This window comes from Chlorocebus sabaeus, chromosome X (genome assembly GCF_047675955.1).
Source record: "Chlorocebus sabaeus isolate Y175 chromosome X, mChlSab1.0.hap1, whole genome shotgun sequence".
Lineage (NCBI taxonomy): Eukaryota > Metazoa > Chordata > Mammalia > Primates > Cercopithecidae > Chlorocebus > Chlorocebus sabaeus.
Window position 1 is genome coordinate 72,397,138 of NC_132933.1, and position 17,565 is coordinate 72,414,702.

Sequence of the window (17,565 nt, forward strand, 5' to 3'; positions counted from 1 at the left end):
GCAGCCAGCAAACATATAAAAAAAAGCTCATCATCACTGGTCATTAGAAAAATGCAAGTCAAAACCACAATGAGATGCCATCTCATGCCAGTTAGAGTGGCAATCATTAAAAAGTCAGGAAACAACAGATACTGAAGAGGATGTGGAGAAATAGGAATGCTTTTCACTGTTGGTGGGAGTGTAAATTAGTTCAAGCATTGTGGAAGATAGTGTGGTGATTCCTCAAGGATCTAGAACCAAAAATACCATTTGACCTAGTAATCCCATTACTGGCATATATCCAAAGTATTATATAGTAGGGGACACAATCATGTTCCCTACTATAAAGACACATGTACATATATGTTTATTGTAGTGATATTTACAACAGCAAAGACTTGGAACCAACCCAAATGTCCATCAATGATAGACTGGATGAAGAAAATGTGGTACATATACAGCATGTAATACTATGAAGCCATGAAAAAGAATTTCATGTCCTTTGCAGGAACATGTATGAACCTGGAAGCCATCATCCTCAGCAAACTAACACAGGAACAGAAAACCAAACATCGCATGTTCTCACTCATAAGCGGGAGTTGAACAATGAGAACACATGGACACAGGGAGGGAAACATCAGACACTGGGGCCTGTCAGGGTGTCAGGGGAAAGGGGAGGGAGAACATTAGGACAAACACCTAATTCATGTGGGGCTTGAAACCTAGATGATGGGTTAATAGGTGCAGCAAAGCACCATGGCACATGTATACCTATGTAGCAAACATACACATGCAGCACATGTATCCCAGAACTTAAAGTAAAATAAAACATTTTAAAAAAAGATATTCTTATTTTTTGTTCTTTCCTGGGTAGCATGTAATATTATGAGAGTTTCCATGCTCTTAGGGATCAACTATTTCTCTAGGGTGTCTTTTTATAAATGTGTTATTGTTTTCATTAAATTTATGAAACATTTAAAAATGCAAATAAACAAAAACAATCCCCTGAAATTCTAACACTCATTATAGTCACAATTATTTCTGTATTTCTTTCCACTTGTTGTTTCAAAAGAAAGTTTTTTATATATCTATATCTATATCTATGTATATATCTATATCTATCTATCTATCTATCTATCTCTACTCTCTCTCTCTCTCTCTCTCTCTATATATATATATATATTTTCATACCACCAGAGAAAATCACCTACACTGAAAGGGAGTCAGGAAGGAAGGAAAAAAAAAATGAGTGGCCAAAAAACAACTAGAAAACAAATAACAAAATGATGGGAATAAGTCATTACTTAATAGTAACCTTAAATGTGAATAGACAACAGTTTCCAATCATAAGACTTAGCATGGATGGATGGATAAAAAGCAAGTCTCAATTGTCTGTTTTCTACAAGAAACACACCTTACCTACAAAGACACACATATGCTGAAAACAAGAGATGGAAAAGTGTATGCCATGCAAATGGAAATAAAAAAACAGCAGGTATAGCTATGCTTATATCAGACAAAATAGACTTCAAGACTAAATCTATAAAATGAGACAAAGAAAGTCATTTTGTAGTGATAAATGGGTGAATTCAGCAAGAGGATATAACAATTGTAAATACATATGCACCCAACACTGGAACATCCAGACATATAAAGCAAGTGTTATTGGAGCTAAAGAAAGGGATAGACTGCAATACAATAATAACTGGAGACATCAACACTGACATTAAGCACTGGACAGATTATCCAGGAAGAAAATCAATAAAGAAATATTGGAGCTAATCCGCACCACACACCAACTGGGCCTAATAGATGTTTACAGAACACTTCATGTAATGGCAGGAGAATACATATTCTTCTCCCTAGCACATGGATCTTTCTCAAGGGTAGACTATACATTAGGCCACAAAAAATTTATAAAAACATTCAAAAAATTGAAACAATATCAATATCTTCTCTGACCAAAATAGAATTAAACTAGAAATCAATAACAATATAAATTTTGAAATCTATATGAACATATGAAAATTAAACAATATGGTTCTGAATGACCAGTGGTTCAATGAAGAGATTGAGAAAGAAATTGAAAAATTTCTTGAAACAAATGATAATGGAACACAGCATACCAGAACCTATGGGATATAGCAAAAGCAGTACTTAGAAGGAATTTTATAGCTATAAGTGCCTACATTAAAAAAGAATAAAAACTTCAAATAAAGAAACTAAGGATGCATCTTAAAGAACTAGAAAAGCAGGAGCAAACCAAACTCAAAGTTAGTAGAAGAAAAAATAATAATAATAAAGAGCAGAAATAAATACAATTGAAACAGAGAAAACAATACAAAAATCAATGAAACAAAAAGTTTTTAGAAAACATAAAACCAACAATCCTTTAGTAAGGCTAAATAAAAAAAAAAGAGAGAACATTCAGATAAATAATGTCAGAGAAGAAAAAGGACACATTTCAACCAATACCACAGAAATTAATAAACTCATTCGAGACTACTATGAGCAACTATATGCCATTAAATTGGAAAACCAAGAAGAAATAGATAAGTTCCTAGACACTTAAAACCTACCAAAATCCAACCATGAAGAAATTGAAAACCTGAACAGATCAATAACGAGCATTGAGATTGAAGCCATAATAAAAGATCTCCCAGCAAAGGTAATACCAGGACTTGATGGCTTCACTGCTGAATTTTGCGAAAAGTTTAAAGAATGAATACCAAGGCTACTCAAAACATTCTGAAAAACAGAGGTGAAGGGCATACTTCCAAACTCCTTCTACTAGGACAGCATTACCCTGATACCAAAACCAGGCCAATATCTCTGATGAACAGCAATGAGAAAGAATTAGATCTTATCATTTACCACAACATGGGTGGAACTGGACATCATTATGTTAAGTAAAATAAGCCAGGGACAGAAAGACACACTTTACGTGTTCTCGCTAATTTTGGGGAGCTACAAATTAAAACAACTTAACTCATGGAGATAGAAAGTAGAATGATGGTTACCAGAGGCTGGGAGGGGTAGTCTTGGGCAGGAGGGGAAGTGGGCATGGTTAATGGGTACATAGTTATAGTTTAAAAGATCGAGTGTTTTATAGCACAACAGAGTTACTATAGTCAATAACCATTTAATTGTGCATTTAAAAATAACTAAAAGAGTATAATTGGATTATTTGTGACACAAAGAATAAATGCTTGAGGTGATGGATACCTCATTTACCCTAATGTAATTGTTACACATTGTGTGTCTATATCAAAATATCCTATATACTTCATAAGTATATATGTGTGTACCTAATATGTTCCCATAAAAATTAAAAAATCAAAATAAAGAAATTGTGCTTTATTTAATGATAGCAATGATTTGCTACAAAGGGAATCATTTTTATGTTTCTAGAGCCAGATATTTTCTGTTATATGCATGCACATAATGTTCAACTCAGGGCAGTTACTCAAAGCCAAGTCTCTGATATTCAGCATTATTCCTCATCCTGTCACACAACATCTTTCCTGAATCATACTATATGTAGTTGCTCATATAAATACCATAATTGAAAAAGAGAAGAGAGAAATCTGGCATAAATTTTTTTGCCATATGATGAAAATTGATACCTTGTTTCTTTGCCAACAGAGATCCATTTTGACAAGCTTTACAGGCTATTTTAAAAAGCGTATGTATTTCTCACATACTGTTTCATCGGCTAGGGCTACAAAAGGAGGTAATATTCCTTTAATATTTGAAATAATAAAATACCCTGAGCCCTCATCATGACTAGAGATAATATTTTATTCCGTTCTATGACAGCAATAAGATCACCAGAAAGGCTTAATTAGTAAAAGCTAAAGGGTTAGTCTTGATTATTAAAGCCTCATAAAGAGAAAATTAGAAAGCCTGTTTGTTTTGACTGTTATTACGATTTTTACCACAAGGTGTCAGTACAGGAACCAGGCAGTTTGATTGCTCCAGTACTGTCTTCATGAATTCTCTGTTTTGTATCAGGACATATGATGTCCCGAGAACACTACGTCACAAAAATTTAGCAAGTCAGAAGCTTTGTGATGTGAAGGAAAACATTAAAGCTTACATCATCATGTCAGTCATTTGTCAGTAGTTTCTCTAGTTGCAGAGACAGAAGGGGAAGATTTTTTCCTTCATTGTTACATTAAACTTGGCCCTCCTACATCTGATTAATTCTCTAACATGAGTTTTGTGAATAGGACTCTGATTTCTTTACTAGAAGTATAATAGGCAGACAAATACTGACTCTCCTCCCCTGCCCCTTGCTTAAGCCAGATAACTTGGAATTCATTTCTGAGGGTAGACACATTTTACTGCAAAATTAAAAGATCACTAAATTGGAATGCTTGTGGTTATAGGATTTGGGGAGCATGTGGATAGAATGCTGAGCAAGCAAGATGTCTAAAATCAAGATTATTGAGACTTAATTTACATAGAATAAAATTCACCTGTTTAAAGTGTTTTAGAATACATCCACAGAGAGCTGGGCGTGGTGGCTCACGCCTGTAATCCCAGCACTTTGGGAGGCCAAAGAGGGTGGATCATGACGTCAGGAGTTCGAGACCAGCCTGGCCAAGATGGTGTAACCCGGTCTCTACTAAAAAATACAAAAATTAGCCAGGCGAGGTGGCGGGCGCCTGTAATCCCAGCTACTCGGGAGGCTGAGGCAGAAGAATCTCTTGAACCTGGGAGGCGGAGTTTGCAGTGAGCCAAGATCGTGCCACTGCACTCTAGCCTGGGTGACAGAGCAAGACTGTCTCAAAAAAAAAAAAAAAAAAAAAAAAAAAAAAAAAAAAAAAAAAAAAAAAAAAGAAAAAGCAAGCAAGCAAGAAAGAAAAAAGAACACATCCACAGAGTTGTGTAACCATTACCACAATTTAATTTTATAGCTACTTTATCACCTAAAAGAAACTTTGTACCCATTAGACTTTAGTCTCTATTTCCCCTCAAACTCTCTATCCCTAGGCAATGGCTGGTCTACTTTCTACATCTAGATATATCTCTTTGAAATTTCATGTAAGTGAAATTATGCAATATGTAGTGTTTTGTAATTTATTTCTTTCATTTAGTATGTTTTTAAGGTTCATATGTGTTGTAGCATGCAGTAATACTTTACTCCTTTGCATTACTGGATAATACTGCCTTATATGTCTGCAGTTCATTTGTTTATCCATTTATCAGTTGATGGGCATTTGGGTTATTTCTATTTTTTGGCTATTAAGAATGACCCTGTTATAAACATTTGTGTACAATGGTTTATGCGGACATATGTCTTCATTCCTTCTAGAAGTGGAATGCCCTGGACATATGGTAGCTCTAAGTTTAACTTTTTGAAGAACTGCCAAACTGTATTCCAATGTGGATGCATCATTTTACATTCTCAACAGCAAAATACGAAGGTTCTATTTTTTTCCACATTTTAATCAATCCATTTCATCTTCTTTCTTTTGGATTATAAATATCTTAGTAGGTGTAAAGTGCCATTTTATTGTGGTTATAGTTTGTATTTACCTAATGACTAATGATGTTGACTAGGAACTGATGTGGATCCATAGTACAACACAGCTGCCTCATAGAAAAGGTGACCAGGCTGTTTTCCAGGGTCCCTGATTTCACTTCTTTGTACTGGGCATGGTTTCCTGGCCTGAGACTTCAGCACAATTACGCTGCCCCGACATGAACGCTGCAGTTGGAGGTAGCTCTGCATTTCTCTGAGGAGGAAATCTAAGAGACAACTCATAACCCCTCTGCCATTGCAGCTGCAGTGATACTGCCCTAACTGCCCTCAGGCAGGGAAAGGAACAAAGGGTCTAGTCACTATGTTTGAATGTCCAGCACATGATATGGAGAAGTCATGATATGGAGAGGTATCCAGTCCCTTTTCCTTGTGAGCCCCCAACTTCACTTTTCACCAGGCAGGGCCCTAGCTAAGGACCCAAGATTAGCTGCCTCACCCACAGCTGATCACACCCACAGGGAGTGGCACTGAGTTTCCCTGGGGAAGGTCTTCTAGAGGCAACCAACAGCCCTTCTGCCACTGTCACAGCAGTGGTTCTGTCCCTGCTGTCCTCAGTGTAAGGAAAGAAACAAAGAGCCTAAGAACTTCACACATGCTCCCAGCATGCCACAACCACATAGAGAGAGGAGCTCGGTCTCTTCTGCCTGTGAGTTATTGACCTCTGCTCCTCAAAAAGCAGAGCTCCAAGCTCAGGACAGCAGTGTGGTCACCCTGCCCCCTGAGTGAACATACCCAGTAACAGCATCTCCACATTTCTCTTAGGTGAAGCTCCCAGAGCCATCTGAAAACTCCTCTCCCACTGCCATTGCAATGATACTGCCCTTGCTCCCCTTGGATTGGGAAAGGAGAAAATACTCTGAGTGCTTTAACCACACCTCCAGAAAGCTGCAGAGGGAGAAGAGGCCAATTTGCTTCCCTTGTGATCCACTCACCCCCAGTTGTTACCAAGCAGCACCCCCTCCCCCTGGTTTGAGCCCACAGTATAGCCACTCCAATCACACTAATTGATAGAGGCTCTGCACCTCTGTGGGGTAGAGCTCCATTGGACAAGTGAAAGGCCCTCTGTAACACCCACTGCTGTGGTCCCTTCCCTTGCTGCCTCCAAGGTGGGGAGGGAACATAAAGCCTGAGCTCACCCCAGAGCTGCAGTGTGCAGCCTGGGAGTGTCAAGCCAAGATCTGCAGCCAGTACTCAAGTAGGAAAGGAGTACAAACTTTCAGAGCACTAAGAAGGACCATGGTTGCAATTGTGAAAAAACACAGATAAGCCATGTGATTGAGCAAGAGGCTACATACTGGCCATTTTGCTTAAGCGCAGTCTACTAGATAGAAGACCAAAACTTCTACACCAAAATACTTTGCTAATATACTCTATGAAACCAAGGACAAGAATTCACCTACAAATAAAGACCCTGCACAAAGCTCCAGCTCTCTGAATACATCCTAAAAAGAAATCTACTGCCTGTACTCAAATTACACCACAGTTAAAAGGACAGTAGCCCACACAGATGAGAAAGAACCAGCACAATAACTCTGACAATTAAAAAAGCCAGAGTGACTTCTTTCCTCCAAATGACTGCACCATTTCCCAAGAAAGACTTCTTACCTGGCTGAAATGGCTAAAATGACAGAACTAGAATTCAGAATATAGATAGTAAATGAAGATAATAAAAATTCAGGAGTGAACACCCAATTCAAGGAATCTAAGAATTGTAATAATATAAAATAATAAGCTGATAGACAAAGAGGCCATTATAAAAAAGAACCAAATAAATCTGATGGAATTGAAAAACACACTACAAGAATTTCATAATGTAATCACAAGTATTTGCAGTAGGATAAACCAAGCTGAAGAAAATATCAGGGCTCAAAGACTAGCTATCTAAAATAATTCAGTGAGACTAAAAAAATAAAGAATAAAAAAGATGAAATAAAACCTCTGAGAAATATTAGATTATATAAAAAAATCATATCTATAACCCACTTGTGTCCCTGGAAGAGATGAGGAGAAAGTAAGCATCTTAGAAAACATATCTCAGAATATTGTCCACGAAAACTTTTCCAACCTCACTAAAGGGCCAACATTCAAATAAAGGAAAGGCAGAAAACCCTTGTAAGATACTACATAAGAAGACCATCTCAAAGACACAAAATTATTAGATTCTCCAAAGTCAAAATGAAAGAAAAAAATGTTAAAGGCAGATAGAGAAAAGAGGCAGGTCACCTACAAAGGGAACCCCATCAGGCTAACAGCAGAACTTTCAGCAGAAACTCTATAAGACAGAAGAAATTGGGGGCCAATAATCAGCATTATTAAGGAAAAGAATTTCCAATCAAGAATTTCATATCCAGCCAAACTAACCTTCATATGTAAAGAACAAATAAGATCATTTTCAGATAAACAAGTGCTGAGGTAATAAGTTAACACCAGACCTGCCTTACAAGAGGTCCTGAAAGGAGTGCTAAATATGGAAAGAAAAGACTATTATCAGGACCACAAAAACACACAAGTATACAGGCCAGTGACAGTATAAAGCAACCACACAAACAAGTTTGCATAATAACCAGCTAAAAACATGATATCATGATAAAATCCACACATGTCAATACTAACCTTGAATGTAAACAGATTTTAAGTGCCCCAATTAAAAGGCACATAATGCCAAGCTAAAGAAGTTAGACCCAAACGCATTCTGTGTTAAAGAGAACCATCTCACATGCAATGACACATATAGGTTCAAATTTAAAAATGGAGAATAATCTACCATGCAAATGGAAAACAGATAGAAGCATACATTGCTTTCCTAATTTCAGACAAAACAGACTTTAAACCCACAAAGACCAAACAAGACAAAGAGGAGCATTACATAATGGTAAAGGCTTCAGTTCACCAAGAAGACCTAACTATTCTAAATATGTAAGCACCCAACACAGGAGCAACGAGTTTCATAAGGCAAGTTCTTGGAGACCTGTAAAGAGACTTAGATTCCCACACAATAATAGTGAGAAACCTCATGGAGGAAAAAATAATCAAATATATTCAGGGCCCGTACTCAACACTTGACCAAATGAAATTAATAGACATTTACAGAACACTCCACCCCCAAACAACAGAAAATACAATTTTTTTTTTGTCATCACCACATGGTACATACTCTAAAATCAACCACTCAATCTGACCCCACACAACACTCAGAAAATTAAGAAAAAAAGCTTAAATCATAATAACCACACTCTCAGACCATAGTGCAATAAAAATAGAAATCAACAGTAAGAAAATTGCTGAAAACCATGTATTTACATGGAAATTAAACAACCTGCTCCTGAAGGACATTGGGGTAAATAATGAAATTAAGGCAGAAATTGAGACGTTCTTTGAAACTAGTGAGATCAAATATACAACATATCAGAATTTCTGGGACATAGCAAAGGCCACATAAAGAGGGAAGTTCATAGCACCAAATTCCCACACCAGAAAGTTAGAAACATTTCAAATTATCAACATAGCGTCACAACTACAGGAACTAGAAAAGCAAGAGCAAACCAACTTCAAAGCAAGTAGAAATAAAGAAATAACCAAAATCAGACTTGAGGTGAAGGAAATTGAGACATGAAAAGTCATACATAAAATCAACAAATCCAGGAGATGGTCTTTTAAAAAATTAATATGATACATAGATCACTAGTTAGACTAATAAAGAAAACAAAAGAGAGAAAATCCAAATAAACACAATTAGAAATGACAAAGGGGACATTATTACCACCTACCCCGCATTAAAAAAAAAAAAAAATACTCAGAGGCTACTAGAAACACCTCTATGCACAGAAACTAGAAAATCTAGAAGAAATGTATAAATTTCTGGACTCATACATCCTCCTAAGGCTGAGCCAGAAAGAAATTGAATCACTGAATACATCAATCATGAATTCCAAAATTAAATCAGTAATGAAATATCTACCAATCAAAAAAAAAAAAAATCCCAGGACCAGATGAATTCACAGCCTAATTCTACCAGATATATAAAAAAGAGCTGATACCACTCCCATTGAAACTATTCCAAAAAATTGAGGAGGGTGGTCTCCTACCCAAAACACTCTATGAGACCAGCATCATCCTGATACCAGAACCTGACAGAGACACAATAACAACAACAAAAACTCAGGCCAATATCCTTAAAGTGTGTAGATGCAAAAGTCCTCAACAAAATACTAACAAACTGTATATATCAGCACATCGAAAAGGAAACTCACCATGATCAAGTAGGTTTTATCCTTGGGTTGCAAGTTTGGTTCAACATATGCAAATCAAGCAATGTGATTTATCACATAAACAGACTTAAAAATGAAAATTATATTATTATCTCAATAGATTCAGATAAGTCTTTTGACAAAATTCAACATCCCTTTATGTCATAAACTCTCAACAAACTAGGCATTGAAGGAACATTCCTCAAAATAGTAAGAGCCATCTATGACAAACCCACAACCAATATCATACTGAATGAGCAAAACCTGGAATCATTCCTGTTGAATACTGGATCATTATAAAGATGCCCTCTATAACGATTCCTGTTTAATATAGTACTGAAAATCCTGAGCAGAAAAATCAGGTATGACAAAGAAATAAAAGGCATCCCAACATGAAAAGAGGAAGTCAAACAACCCTGTTTGTAGAAGTCATGATTCTATATCTAGAAAACTTTGAAGTCTCAGCCCTCAAGCTCCCTGATATAGTAACCAATGTCAGCAAGGTTTCAGAATACAAAAATTAGTAGCATTCCTGTACAAAAACAACAGTCAAGCCAAGAGCCAAATCAGAAACAAACTCCCATTTACAATTGCCACAAAAGGAGTAAAATACCTACAAATACAGCTAACCAAGGAGGTGAAACATCTGTACAACGAAAATTGCAAAACACTGCTTATGGAAACCAGAGATGAAACAAACAAAAAGAAAAACATTCCATGCTCATTGACAGGAAGAATCAGTGTCATTAAAATGGCCATAGTGCCCAAAGCAATTTATATAGTCAATGCTATTCCTATCAAACTACCAATGACACAGAATTTAAAAAAAAAAAAAACTGTTTTAAAATCATATGAAACAAACGAACAAAAAAAGAGCTTGAATAGCCAAGTCAATTCTAAGCAAAAAGAACAAAGCCAAATGCCTCACGTTACCTGAGTTTTAATCACATTACAAGGCTATAGTAAAAACAAAGAAAGAAAGAAAAAAAAAAAAAACCAACAACAATAACAACAACAAAACCTCCAGAATGATACTGGTACAAAAACAGACACCCAGAACAATGGAACAGAATAGGGATCCTGGAAACAAGGTTACATACCTACAACCATGTGATCTTTGACAAAGCTGCCAAAAAACAAACAATGGGTGAAAAGACTCCCTATTCAATAAATGGTGCTGGGATAACTGGCTAGCCATATGCAGAAGATTGAAACTATACTCCTTTCTCACACCAAATAAAAATGTCAACTCAAGATGGATTAAAGACTTAAATCTAAAACCTAAAACTGAACAATCTAGAAGACAACTTGTGCAATGCCATTCTGGACATAGAACCTGACAAAGATTTCATTGCAAAGACACCAAAAGCAATTGTAACAGAAAAAAAAAAATAGACAAATGGGATCTAATTAAACTAAAGAGTTTCTGCACAGCAAAAGAAACTATTAACGGAGTAAACAAACAACTGAAATAATGGGAGAAAATCTTTGCAAACTACGCATCTGACGAAGGTCTAATATCTAGCATCTATAAGAAACTTAAACAAATTTACAAGCAAAAACAACCTCATTAAAAAATGGGCAAAGTACATCCACAGACATTTCTCAAAAGACATACACGCAACCAAGAAGCATATGAAAAAAACCTCAACATCACTAATAATTAGAGAAATCCAAATCCAAACTACAATGAGGTACCAGCTCACACCAGTCACAATGCTTATTATTAAAATGTCAAAGAATAACAGATGCTGGCGAGGTTGTGGAGAAAATGATATGCTTATACACTATTGGCAGGAAGATAAATTAGGTCAGTCATTTTTAAAAGCAGTGTGGTGATTTCTCAAAGAATCTGAAATAGAATGGCTATTCTACTCAACAATCTAATTTTAGTGTATATATCAAAATAATATAAATCATTGTATCATAAAGACACACGCATGTGTATTTTCATTGCAGCACTATTCACAATAGCAAAGACATAGAATCCACCTAAATGCCCAGCAATGGTAGACAAGATAAAGAAAATGTGGCACATATATACCGTGTAATATTACACATTCATATAAAAAACCAAAATCATGTGTGTCTGTGGTTTTTTTTTTTTTTTTTCCCCAGCAACATAGATGATGCTGGAGGTGATTATCCTGTGCAAAGTAACACAGGAACAGAAAACCAAATAATGCTGTTCTCACTTATAAGAGAATGCTAAACAATGAGAACATGTGGACACAAAGAGGGGAACAACAGACACTGGGGCCTACTTGAGGGTGAAGTTTGGGAGGAGGGAGAGGATCAACATGATACCTGTTGTTTAGTATGCTTACTACCTGGGTGACAATATAGCCTGTACAGAAAATCACCATGTCGTGCAGTTTACTTATAAAACAAACCCGCACATGGATCCCTGATCCTAAAATAAAGGTTATAAAAGAAAATAATCTAATTTCATTCTTCTGCTTGTGGATATCCAGTTATCCCAGCACCTTTTTTTTTTTTTTTTTTTTTTTTTTTTTAAGGAGACCATCATTCCTCATTGTATGTTTTTGGCACTCTTGTTGAAGACCAGTTGACTGCATTTGTGGGGATATATTTCTGTGCTCTCTGTCCTTTTCCATTGGTAGCTATGTTGGTCTTTATGTTAATAATATACTATTTTAATTCCTGTAACTTTATAATATACTTTGAAATCAGAAAGTGTGATGTTTCCATCTTTATTCTTTTTTTTTCAATATCACTTTGCATATTCTGAATATTTTGTGGTTTCACATGAATTTTAGGGTGTTTCTAGTACTGTATAAAACTGCTACTGGAATTTTGATAGGGATAGCATTGAATCTGTATATCACTTTTGGTAGTATGTGCAGTTTAGCAATATTAATTCTTCTAATTCATTAACATTAAATGTCTTTTGATTTATTTGTACCCCTTAATTCCTTTCATCAAAGTTCGGTAGTTTTCAGTGTATCAGTCAGTCTTTTAGCAACTTGGTTGACTTTACTCATAAGTATTATTTTTACATTTTTATGCTATTGTAAATTGATTTGTTTTCTTAATTTTCTTTTAGGATAGTTCATTGTTATTGTACATAAATGTAGCTTGTTTTTATGTTGATTTTGTATCCTGCAATTTTATTTAATTCTTTTATTTGTTCTAATAATACTTTTGGAATTTTTGGGGTTTCTACAAATTAGGATCATTTCATCTACAAACAGACATAATTTTACTTCTTCTTTTGTTATTTGCATTTCTTTTATTTATATTTTCTTATCTAATTACTCTGGCTAGTGCTTTCAGTGCTATGTTGGAGAGAAGTAGTGAGAGTGGGCATCCTCATTCGCTTTTCAATAACAGAGGTCAAATGTGATGTGATGTTAACTGTTATGTTTTCATAAACACTTTGTATTATATTAAGGTTCATTCCTTGTGCATCTGTTTTGTTGGGTACTTTTATTATGAAATAATGTTAAATTTTGTTAAATGCTATTTTCATTTCTATTGAGGTGATCATATGATATTTGTTCTTCATTATGTTGATGTGATATATCACATCAATTGATTTATATATGTTGAATCATCCTTGCATCTCAGGGATAAGTCTCTTTGATCATGGTGTAGGATCTTCTTAATATCATGTAGAATTTAGTTTTCCAGTATTTTGTTGAGAATTTTTGCATCTATATTTATAAGGAATGTTGATCTGTAATTTTCTTTTCTCATAGTGTCTTTGTGTGGCTTTGATGTTAGGGTAATGCTCGCCTCATAAAATGAGTTTGGAGATGTTTTCTCTTCTTTGAATTTTTGAAACAGTTTGGGAAGTAGTGATGCAATTTTTTTTTTTTTTATCTTGGTGTAGAACATTTATTTATTTTTCCCATAAATCACTCAAAATTTAGGTCAATGGGGAATAATTTTAATCAAAGAATTGTACATTTTCTTCCCACATATCCTCCTTGTACTAGGAAATGACATTGTGATCCATTTCATTACAAGTAAAATATTACAAAATATTTATAGGAAAATATTAAAAATAACTCAAAAACAAAAGGCAAGATGAAATAAACTGGTTTTTCAGAAATCTCTACTCTGGTGCCCACAGCACACAGAAGAGAGTCAAAACAAATAAGCAGTTAAGATCTCCCTGATCACAAATTTCCAAATAATTGGAGCAGGGCAAGAAATAGGATCAGAATGGTGGTGTGAAATGGAATGGATGTTAGCAGCACTGCTTCAATAACTGATATATTCTGATTGAAATGCCATCTTTCATGTGTAGTAAATTCTTTCATGTGTAGCTAAATTTTAGGATATTTCTTGAACTGAAATTAGAAAATACCCTGACAATGGAAGCAATTCTCTCATCTCAGTTTAATATAAGCCTCTTTCTTTCTCCATTGGCCACTGTTGTGAACAGAAGCCTGTTCTGGCATCAAAAGCTGTCACAGTAGCCCTTCTATCTCTTTCATGAAAACCTCATAGACATCATCCTTAGTTTGTACTGAGACAGGAACAGCAGGACCAGATTTGGGTGCTGCTTTGGCAAGAGGCACAGCAGAATCATCCTCTGACTTTCTTTGGGGAGCAGCAGTAGCCCCGTTATTCTCCCAATGAACTCTCAGTGCAGTGGGCAGAAATAGAGTAATCTCTGCCTTGGTATTATTGATCTGTGACTTGGTACTGATGGTTGCTGTGGCTTTCTTTTCAATCGTGGTTGTACTCATATCATCCGCTTTGGGTTGCTGAATCAAGTTGGGTGGGGCACTTAAAAAAACCCCAGGGTTCGGCTAGAGAGCTGGTGGGAAAAACCCAGGGGGGCAGGTCCAAGGGGAGGCACCAAAGCTGCGCACATCATGCCGGGAGGAGGTGGGGGAATACCTGGAGGTACTCTTGGTGGGGGTCCCCAAGGAGGGGGACCAGGAGGCATACCTGGAGTTGGACCTGGGACAGGGTCAGGGGGTCAAGCCTCATGGTGGTCCTGGAGGTAAAAGTTGGAGTAACGACCCTTGGAGTCCTGTTATGGTCTCAGGAATGGAATAGCTCTTGGAGGTGGACCAGCAGGAAGGCCTGTAGGTGGCCCAGGAGGCCATAATGGTAGAGCAGGTGGTGGTCCAAGAGGTGGTTGTCCTGGCATGGGAGGTGCTTGTACCTAAGAAGGAGGAGCAGACTGCAGGGGAGGCTGCTGCTATGAAGAAGCAGTGGATGTGCCATCAGCATGAGATTCCTCTTTATTCTGTTTTTGTGATTGCTTTTCTGCTTCAGAGTCATCAGAATCATCTTCATCATCGTCCTCTGAAAATTCCTCTACTTCCCATCCCTCCTCAGGGATTTCTTGATCTGCCATGCGAAGCATCATAGCTTGAAGAGGAGTCAGTTCCTTCATGTTCTTCTTTTTCTTCGTTGATTTTCCAGGCATATTTGCAAACTGTACACTAGAACCTGACTTCTTTTCTTCATTGTTGTCTCTCTCACCATCATCACGGTGCACAAATGCATCCCTGTCACTTTTTCCATCTGATCTGTTGGTGTCACTGTCATCAATACTTTCATCATGCTTATCTCGATCCTTGTCCTCAGGATAGCTATCATCTTCACTGGTGCTAGAAACATCATCATCATGACCACTCTGGGCAAGTGCAGGACTATATAACATGTCTTCATCTCGCCTACGAGGGGGAAGATCTAGGGCGAAACCCACTTTACGGCCGTACGTCTGCACAACTTCAGGAGGAGGTGGGCCAGAGAGAGGGCAAAGAGGTTTTCTGCTGTGGGACAAACGTGGAACACCATGTCCAAGAAAAGCAAGGATAGAAAATGTCCGAGTTGGAGGTCCATTAGGCTGAGTTTTCTTAAGGATGGAGGGTGGCTGGGCACCAGGAAGTGGAATGTCCTGGATCAAAATGTTGGAAGGGACATACGGCATATCTGACAAAGGAATACTCTTCATTTCCACATGCAGAGCATTCTTGACGGCATCAAAATATTGGCTAAGTCGAACCCTCTTTTGTTTATACTCTACTTCTAGCTTTCCCAGTTCTTTGTAAATATCTGGATTCTCTTTTTCATAGAGTCGTAGAATACCAAATGTTTCACGCAGTTTTTTACGCTTGTCTTTTAGTACTTTCTCATTTAATTGTGGCTGTTACACTAGGTTAAACTCCATTTCATCCAGTTTCTCCATGTCTCAGATAATCTGTTTGGGATCCTTCATCCTTAAAACTGCAGCTGGAAACATCATGCGCTTTTTTTTTTTGCTGTTCTTCAATTCTCCCTTCCGGGCTTCCTTTTGGGCTTGGTCTATGGGGTTCATAAAAGTTTCCACTCTTGGTGGATAATGTAGATCTCCCTTCCATGGTGACAATTTGTATGGTTTACTCATTCATTTTTTTAAAAATCAAGAAAAACACTTCTGCTGTGCTCCCAGGACTGCGAGAAGCGGGGAGGGTGCGATTTCTGGCCTCTTTCACTTCTTAAGGGCCTTCAACTCGGCCTCTGGGTCAACACCTCAGCCACCACCATCTTGAAACCTCGCGTGCCTCCTAGTGATGCTATTTCTTGAAATATTTGTTAGAATTCAACAGTGAAGACAGTGAAGACAGTTCATCCTGGGCTTTCCTTTACTGTGAAGTTTTTGATTACTGTTTCAGTCTGTTCACTCATTATCAGTCCATTCAGATTTTCAATATCTTCATGATCCAGTAATTAACATATTTCTGAAAATTTATCCATTTTTGCTAAGTTATCTAATTTGTTGATGTATAATTATTCACATATCTTTTGTATTTCCGTGATATCGGTTGTAATGTTCGCTCTTTACGATTTTATTTGGGTCTTCTCTTTTTTTTAGTGTCACTAAAGTTTTTTCTGTTTTGCTTAAATTTTTTGAAAAATAATTATTGGTTTAGTTGATGATTTCTTGTTCTCTTTTTATTGTTAGGTCACCAGATTTATTATTTAAATCTGAAAAATTATATTCTATACTTATTTCTATTCTCTTTTAACATTATTTCTGCTGTAATCATTATTAATTCCTTCTCACTTTGGACTTAGTTTTTCTTCCTTTTGTAGTTCCTTGACATGTAATATTGGGTTGTTTACTTGAGATGCTTTTTCTTTTAAAATGTTGATTTTTATTGCTATAAACTTCGCTCAGTAGTGCTTTAGCTACATTTGGCATTTTGTGTTTTAATTTTCATTCCTCTCAAAATATTTAATGATTTCCATTTTTATTTCTCCTTTGACCTATGTGTTCTTTAGATGTGTGCTGTTTAATTTCTACGTTTTTGTACATTTTCCAATTATCCTTCTGTTATTGATTTCTGGTCTCCTTCCACTGTGGTTGGAAAGGAACTTGGTATTACTTAAATATTCTTAAATTTGCAAATATTTGCTTTGTGCCCTAAGATGTGGTCTGTCCTGGAAAAATGTTCTATGTATTTGAGAGCGATGTGAATTTTGTTGCCCTTGAGTGGAATTTTCTCCATGTAGATATATAGACCCATTGGATCTACAGTGTTTTTCAAGTGCACTCTTTTCTTGTTGATTTTCTGTCAGGATGGTTTACCTATTATTAAAAGCAGGATATTGAAGTATTTTGCTGTTATTGTATGGCTCTCTACTTTGTCCTTAATTTCTGTTATTTGCTTTATGTATTTTTGTGCTTTGATATTGGGTGCCTATATATTTATGCCTTCCTAATTGATATTTTTATCATTTTATAATGCCCTTGTTTTTCTCTTATGACAGTTTTTTACATAAAGCCTATTTTGTCTAATGTAAGTATAGGCACTC

General features: G+C 36.4%; 1 pseudogene; it reads right to left on the bottom strand.

Moving 5' to 3' along the window:
• Positions 1-14,208: 14,208 nt before the first annotated feature.
• LOC103232257 (WW domain-binding protein 11 pseudogene) lies at positions 14,209-16,127 on the bottom strand (annotated as a pseudogene).
• Between the last annotated feature and the right edge of the window lie 1,438 nt (positions 16,128-17,565).